Source organism: Rhea americana, unplaced genomic scaffold (assembly GCF_003343005.1).
Source record: "Rhea americana isolate MKP2758 unplaced genomic scaffold, rheAme1 scaffold_72, whole genome shotgun sequence".
Classification (NCBI taxonomy): domain Eukaryota; kingdom Metazoa; phylum Chordata; class Aves; order Rheiformes; family Rheidae; genus Rhea; species Rhea americana.
In genome coordinates this window covers 883,746-893,086 of record NW_028186890.1, presented here as the reverse complement: position 1 = coordinate 893,086, position 9,341 = coordinate 883,746, and positions in this window count along the sequence as shown.

Genomic DNA, 9,341 nt, shown 5'->3' with positions numbered 1-9,341 from the left:
TTAATTCTCTGTTTTCTGTGATTCCAATTTCATTTTCTGAGTCAGAAAACAAATGAACAAAGGCTGACTTACATCCCATTAATCACTGATACATACATGTAGCTCCTTATGTGTGTGTCAGCGCATATTTGAAACAGGGTCTCTTCAGAATGATTTACAAGTGTTAATTATCAATATGCCCATACACATAAATTTTACTATCACTTGAATGAATATGCAATCCAGTCTGGTTTTAAATCATTTCTACTTTTATTTTGTATAAATTTACTGTTGCTCACACAGTGCAGTGAAGTTTAATTAAGTCAGGATCTGCATCTTGATTACTCCAATTACTATGCATTACGATAGCAGCTCATTCGCACTAACAGTGTTAAGTGGGTGGTAGGATTTCCTCTCCTCTGTTCCCCTGCCTCAGAGGCACATAGATGTTACCTAGTCAGAGTTTGTGCCTAACAGATACTTAATAACCAAGGACTCAATCCTATTTCCATAGTTCATTCTCTTTCCTTCAAATGCATATTGATTTCAAGAAATGCAGGATGAAAGCTATGTATATCAAAATGAAACTTTTTTTTTTTTCTGGTGGATTTGAAGGAGCTTTTTATTTTGCTCTGCTTTGTTCTATTTGATGAGGTGAAAGTTCCTTTCTTTTTTCAGGCTGTAAGTAAAATAGATGTTAAGAGGTTTTTCTGCATCACTCTWGAGGGGAAAGCAAGTGGTTAATTCAAAGCATAATAACAATAGCTTATACTTCTGTACTATTTTTCATCTTGAAAGATACCTATCCCAAAGTACTTTACTGCCTGAATAAAGCAGGAATCATTAAAATTTAACATTTACCATTCCATTGGGATTGTTGTACTGTACCTTTAGCATTATGTATACAACAGTACCATGGTTACTGCAGCTAGGTAGAGCAGAGAATAGTGAGTTTTTAATGATACCTGTAGAACACATTATTTATTCCACAGCATGCAAAAACACCTAGTCAACACCTTAGAGGAGATGTGAAAAAACAGTGAAACCATTGGATGCCATAGGTTAAATCTGAATGAACAGATTATAATTATCTGTGTTGGAACAATACTACAACATCTGGAGCTACCACTGTCTTCTATACGAAAAGTGATAATTCATCTTCAATATTGGTAAGTGGCCAGGGCTTTTGTTTTAAATATCATTTGGCAAATGTGAATTACTGCAGTACAAATACTCATTTTCCTTGCATATTAAAATGTTGATTCTAACCTAAGGGCTATTAATACAGCAAGCTTAATGAAATACAACTACAGCACCTAATTTCCCCTCCATGCACTCCACTCAAGAATTTCCTTCTAAGCACTGAGAGGGCAAATCCTACATGGACTGAAAGATCTGGTGAAATCACCAAGTTTGCTAAGAAGTTTTGTAAAAATTACATTAAGTTTTTGTCAGAAAACAAGTATTCAACTATGTAAAAGTTGTTAAATACATATGTTTACACAATGGACCAAATACAAATGCTTCAGGAAGTATAATTGGCTTGGCAAGACCATTCAAAATTTTCAGAAAATATATCATGATGTCTCTAGAGATAGAAGAACRTATTAGAAGTCTGCCAGAGGAGAAGCACAGAACTACTGGACCACAATCTGGGGGTCTTTTYATTTATTAATGTTGTTTTAAAAGACACAAATAACATTTGTGGAACTGATCAGCCATTGACAGTGGTGAACGCTGAAAGACTATTGTCATAGTTTGATGAGCAGAGATTTATCTGTACTATAATTGCACTTAGGAACAGCATCATATGACATGGCTACAACATCACCAAAACGATGCTAATGATTTCACCCATAAACACCCCCACATCATAGTACGGGTAAGACCGTAACATCAACTAACTTCCAGATACTTCTGTGGTCCAGAAAGCCAAACAAAAAGGTGGACTGAAAAATGTTAGAGGGAATAGTTTCATCTTCCATGAAAAACCATATTGTTTTACCTGAATGTTTAAAAATTTCCATTAATTCCCAATGGAAAAAAAACATAGCTTTTTGTCAGTATTCAGTAGGTTTGCAATAAAAGGCACTGAAAAATAAGAATTTAGAAAACATTGGCCAGCTTTACTACACCAACAGAATTCCTAAGGGATAGAAATACCCCCACCTGCTCCAGCAGAGAGGATAATGCTAACGCCTCGTGTGCTCTTTTAGGCTGATTCTCTTAATTTCTCTACAAGAGTCAAATGAGACCTGTAGGACCAGGCTCTCTGACAGTTTACTTCTGTAATAAGTTTGTGATGCTCAGAGTTGTTGGTTTAAGACAACTGAAATTAATTCCCGCTTTCTGATACATAACCTAGTCTTAGTGGCAAAGGTTATTACCCTTGTCATGTGGCCTGGTTTAATGACCCACCTAGTTTCCATAATTTTTGGCATTTGTATTGATGCTATTTTTGTCTCTTCCTGAAATTTCCCATTGGCACAAACTAAGCTGACAAATACAGTAATAGATTTAAATAATACTTTGGCACATGTGACATGCTTTGCCCAGAGCTGACAGTAATTACTGTTTTGTCATACATTTGCAATAAGTTACTTGGGGGGAAGGATAAATCAGCGCTTCAGAAATATGCAACACAAGTTATACAAAATAACTGTCCTTGGATAAAAACGAGCACACATTTTTAAAGAAGTGAGGAAAAATAGCAATTAGCCATCCAGTTATTAATCATAACTACATTAATTATCATTCCAACTAGAGCAAGCAAGAAATTAATAAGATTAATTAAGGTTTGTAACATATCAACTGTGTCGTTAATATCTGCTTTGGTTCAGTTTGAAGCTTAAGCCTTAATTTCACCAGTGTTGCCAAATTCTGACACTCATCAGCATGATGAATTACCCTGCTGATTGGCTGTTTTAATCCTTGCTTGGTGCTTAGTATTCTGGGAGGAGATGTTTTAATAAAGGATGGCAACTTGCCAACAATCTTTGTGGAGATGGATTTTAAAGAAAAATCTGAATCAATAAAGACTTATTTCAAATATACTTGAGCTGAAATACCGCAGCCTGCTGGGAGAAAAATTCTTTTGCTCACATCCTAACTCAGTGACAACAGCCCCAGAGTCTGGAAAGAAATGTGTTTATTTGGCTTTCTGTAAGCACTTGAAAACCTCTTTGCTCTTTTGCTTTGCCTCCAATTTTCAGAAATTAGGTTGCAGAGAACAAAGATTAATGCTCTCAGACGATCTTTGGTAGCTCTAGTTTTAGACAGCTAAAAATGAATAATTCTTTGTTATTAATAAAGACAACAGAAGATTAAAGGTAAGCTGATTACTGTGGCTGCAAATGAGATACACTTTTGTTTTCCCAGATCCTTAAAGGAGCACAGATAAAGGAGCACCTTTCTGTGCTGAAAGGTGAATATTACCTTGTTTATCTCAAAGAGTGGTTGAAGCTAGTGCTCGGCTGTGGTCATTTGTCTTGAGAAAGATTCAAAACATAATTCAGAATTTTAATAATGCAGCAAGCGCTGACTCCTCGCTTCTCTATAAACAACCCKATTGCAGCTGAAATTTATGAGAACAAAAGAAAAACGTGCCACCTTCTAATGATGCCCCTGCTTGTCTAATTACTCCTTGGTTCCTCAGTTTGCAAAATTAGCACTGATATGGGTCGTGCCTCCAGGCAAGCATATTACTCTCTATCAGCTATTCTTCACAAGAGTGTAGATGGCTGAGTGGATGCATCATGCTGGGCACCCCTCTGAGTCTTGTGAAATTGTGCAGAGATTTCTAATTTGGTTTCTCAGGATTTCATTAGGAAACAGCCCTTTTCAGTTTCATTTTACTTTGGGAAGTACTTCACAAGGTTGTTTCCTACACTTTTGCATAAGAGAAAAGCAGGCTTTTTTTCTGCGACAATACCACCACAACAGCTTCCCTACATTCAATGTAACATTTTATGGAATTTTGACAGTTTATCATATTTTCAGGTGAACATGTAAACTGTATATTAGCAGTTCAGTGCATGTGTTTTCATTGATTTATCTTTAAAAAATCCTAATAAATAACTTGCAACAAATTAAAGTTCTGTGACTGAACACAGTAACACCAGTAACACAGATTTTTTTGCAAACTCTAACTGTCAGAAGTTGTCCTTGAAAGCTGTTCTGCTGCATCATCAAGTCTAAGCCACRTCCTGTTCCACATGTCAGTGTCGCATGGTACAAAATGGATGGTAAAAACAGGCTACTAATGGTTAAAATGATTTCTCAGGTGTCACATTTTAAAGACCATTTTTACAATGAAATTGTTTTAAATTTAGTAGTGGCTGGTAACTGTGCAACCTAGCTCTACAACCTTACACTACCACTAATGCATTTTCCTCATATATTGCTAGCCAGTAGAGGAAATTCAAATGAATTACAGTACCTGTATCMGTCAGATCTGTCATATCTGGTGATGACATCTAGATTCTAATGGAAGGAGGCAGTGCCATATCATCTGGCCTGAACTCCTAAACAACATATGCACTTTTAATAAGCAAGTTAACTAAATAACATGGTAGCAGCATGGCAGCAAATCAGTGTTCAGAGATCTACAAAGGAGGAAGCTGGTTAAGAATGATACGTTACATTCACAGGCTAAATTCAATGTGGAAAACAATATACTGGTGAGGAACATCAAACTGCTCCAGAGAGTGTTATCACTGAAGGCACCTGGACATAGTACCATGCATAGTGGTAGAGGTTATCCTTCTAGGTCCGTATCGAGATGCAGTGTCTTCCTCTATCAGTGAATGATATCTCCTTCTTTAGAAAAAGATGATATGGCAACAGTGGAAAGACTCTGCCTTCTGTTTGAATAAGAGCAAATCTGAAGGACACTGACTGAATGTATTAGGTTACTAAAGTTTATCCTGTATAAATTAAATTAAGTCTTGCTCAAGATACTGAATAGTAAGCTTCAGAGCACAAGGTCTAAGGGGAGAAAAGATGAAATCCTTTCTTCTTACRTTCTGCTTTTGCATTTGAGAGTCTTTTAATTTTTTCATTGCTGAATATTGACTCTATCAAGGACAGCAGCRAGAAGGATTTACATTTCTTGGGTAAATGTTGATTCTTTTCTACTGATAGAGCATTGGCACTACAAAACATCAAAGCAAGTATCTAGAACACTCCTTTTCCCTGCTACCTCAGAGATTGCTGGATGCCTCTGTGGAGAAAGGGAGCCAGGCTTCCTCAGACACTCATCTGACTAGGAGCTTTTACTTGCTACTAGTGAAGCTGTTAAGCACAAGAGCAATGGGAGCTACCAGTCCGCCCTTCCCAGTGGTGCAGGAGTCTGGCAAAAAACAGGTTGCAGCAAGGGCAACCCTATGCCTGTTCTAAACACTTCCAGCTGACACCAAAGCCATTATTCTGGTGCTAGGGGAAAACACAGGATGCCTCTCCTTATGGCCTTCAAAAACTTCTGTTTAAGAATTTMTAGAAAAGGCTAAGGCAGTTCATTTTCATTTTATATCCACAGTCTAGAAGACRTGTCCATGGCTATCTTTCAGAGCTTTGAGGGCCAGAAGTTGTCCAGAGCTCTACAGYCAATGAATATAAAATAATATATACACAATCTATATTACCCTTTACACAGCATAATCTTGTGTCAACATATACTTCAGATCTCTTTGCAAGTTACAGTCAAAAATGTAAACTTACCTGAATTCTGGAATGTAAGAGTGTTACATTCAATTTTTTAAAAGAGAAGAAAAAAAAACATGACTTACGCTGTATTGTCACTTCAATGACTTTTACCAGGTTTTTCTACTGCTCACTAGTGTTTGGGACTGATTACAAYACGGACTATCAAGAAAACATCTGTCTTTCTGCTTCTCTCTTTTTGCATTTCTCTCTTTAATGTTTATGGCACATTTATCACCATTACAGTACATACACATCCTCATCACCTATGAATATTGAGATAGTATCYCAACCTTTGTAACTTAACAACACAGTATCATTATGTTATCCTGTTGTAAACGTTATAAAATACACTAACACTTGAATGTATGAGATCTGTTTTAACTTATTTAAAGACATGCAAAATGCTAACAAATAACTACTGCAACAGTTAACTGATAACTGATCTTGGAAATTCTGTATTCTCAGGATCAGATGGTTCACCTGTTTTTGACATGAAAGCAGACTTAGCTTCTTCACACAGAAGACTTCTTTATTCTCCTGAACTGTCCTCTACTAGCAGAGCTTGAGACAAGTGGGAAGGGAGTTCCTTCCGGTATGTCAGTTCCCAGCTAATGTATATGGCCTCACAGGTAATGCTCGTGTTGGTTTAACTGAGTCTGGCAGGGTAGGTGCCGACAATAGCACTGCTCAGGGGAGTGCAAAATCATCATATTTAAGCTCAGATAAAGAGCTCACATCTTGATAAATACGGCTATGCCACGTCAGAAAAAATAAGGATTCCTAAACATCATAAATTCACATAGGTATATTTAACCTTTCTGCAGACGTTTTCCTCATGCTCAACACCTATACAAAAACTTCCATCCACAGATCTTAAAGAACTCTCACAAAYGATTAACTAAACTCTCTCTGAAAAAATATATATAACTATACAACATATTTATTACACATTACATATTTATTAACTATGTATTATCTAGTATCTAGTATATACCTATTCCTGTATTAATGCTGGAAAATTTCAGAAATTACTAGATCAAGTTGGTAAGAGAGTCAGGCATAAACATCTATGATTTCTGCTAGTAACTGATATAAAATTCTTCCTAATATTTAGATTAGCATTTGAAAAAACATATCTGTTTACCTCAAAGGGAACTGCAGTCATGGTAAGTCAATGATACTCAACCGTGTTCTTAATGCCCCTAAAGGAAGTGRATATTCTGCCAGCTAATTGGCATTTACTAATGATGAATGGAGAAGACAACTGATTATCACAAGAGATTTTGTTCCCACTTAACATCATGTAAGCATCTTCTCGAAGTGATACATTTAGAATCTACTCTGATTTATTAAATAAATCTTTTTTTCCTCTTTAATATAATGACGAAGAGATTTTAAGCCTTTAAAACAGCCACTTGCACAGACTTTCTAAAAGGTTTTGAGGTGAATACATTAAAAATGCAAGTTATTAAACATAAATATATTAATGGAGATGACTGTATGAATTGCAAAGCTACTATTATCATATAGTATAATTAAGTTGCTATTTAATTCATTTAGATCTCCCTCATTTTGCACACCATGCATTTCTGGAATTTAATTGGCATGAAAGGCAGAGTAAACTATGCACAACAAATTGAGTGTGAAACAATGTTAATTTAGATAAAATCCATTCTGCAAAACTGCTGGTTCAGCAATATTTGCAAAGCGCAAAGGAGAGCTCAGCTTTAATGTCATTGACTCTTCATGCCGTGTCATAGCTGAGATTTTATGCAGGACTGCAGTAGAAATCAGTATTTATTTGAGCCCTAGTTCCAGTGCAAGACTTCATGCCATTACATGAGAAGCTACAAAACTGCTTTAGAGAAAATTACGCAGATCAATAAAAAAATTAATGAATATTACCTATAGAATTAGTTTCAATTTAAAGTTAGAAAGTTTGTGAGAATGATCTTGTTAAATCCTGAGTGTCTGAAGTTAGTGAGAAGTTTGCCATTTTCAGGGCATGTATTTTCATAATAACTACCATAAAGATGATTCATTAATGCATTTTAATAYATCTAAGTAATGCTTTAATTCCTCTAAGAAAAAAAAAAAAAGTGGCTCCAGAGAACTGAGGAGGTTGGGGAGGTGGTCAGGGAAGAGGTATGATACTGTAATTCAGACTTGAAACAAATGAAGGAAAGGCCTGACTACATTCAGAATTAGWGCTGAGTGTACAAGGCAATGAATCCTACCAGTGACTTTGTAAGTGGAAGTAAAACCATTCACACTGTATTATAAAGTATAAAAACTCAGTCCATAACAGTTAATGTATTCAAGCAAATTTTCTATTATAAATCAGATATAAGATTGAGTGGACATAGAATAAGRGCAAGCAAAGAAGGATTACATGTAGCTAGGGACTCAGATGAATCCTCTAAACACTCATTTTTTATTCCTTTTTTTAGGGRTTCCAGTAGCAGGTTTCTACACCCAGTCTTACGGTTTGGCTCCTTAGTTGACATCTCTGTAGAGTCTACTCTTTAATGTAATCTTGTGCCTTTCTTTTTGTGCATATCTTATATGTCTCCCCAAGTCCTTCATCATTTTTCATTCATCGTGCTATTAGCAGGGCAATGCAACAGGATTTCCAGCTTTTGTTCCTTAAAACAGAAAGATTTCCAGACTACTTGATTTCAAACAAAAGAGTACTATAATAGACAAAATGTTTTATATTGTCCTTTCAATGGATTTAAAGATATGCATATTAGGAATGACAATGGATAAGAAGATTAGTGAGGTTAGCCTGAAATGCCTTGTGTATATATTAGTCATGGAGAAAAATGTATTTTAAACTGCTGGACTGCAGAAGTTAAATTTGCATATATTGTGTAACCCATCATTATTATATATCTACTGCATATGAACAACTGACTATATATAGTGGACTTCATAAGGCACAGAAATATTTGAAGATAAATCAGTGAAAGTAATAAGATTCTATGTGTTAGAGAGAAATGAAACACATTCATATTATATACTGCTTTATAATCATTATTATGCTGAAATTTATTGGCCAGATTAGCTGGTGCATTTTTCATTATCCTTTTTCCAGCTAGATAATTGATCTTAACTGGAGTTCAGTATCCTTATAAAACCAAGTTAAAATGGTTTATTGTTGACTGAGATGGCCTTGCTCAGGTTAGCCTATTTGAGGGAAAAATTATATTTCTTTCTTTATGAAACTTGTTCTATCTAGTTAACTGGAGTCCAGTATGAAGCATGGCCTCATAAAGATGCAGTGAGATGCTAAGCACTTTGAGAAAGGGATCGRAGGCCCCATCAGTGAAAAGAGAATATCGAGAGTCCTCCAAATCATTTGTGCATATACCACCAAAAATGAACAAATTACTGTTCACGTATTTACAGTTGGAAATCAGGCTGAAGTTGGTTTTGAGTGCTTCTGTCACCATGGTCAGTTTATACATCTAAATTCAAGATCTTTTTCAGGAGTTAGTAAACTCTGAAGGAATTCAGGCCATAGTTGGTAGAAATTAGATTCCTCTCATCCATTACTGAAAGATTGTTTATCAAGATGCTGCAGATGAATTAGCGTAATCCTTATCACTTAATGTAGCCTGGCTTGCTACCTTTACTGGAATTAGTTCTCAGAATTA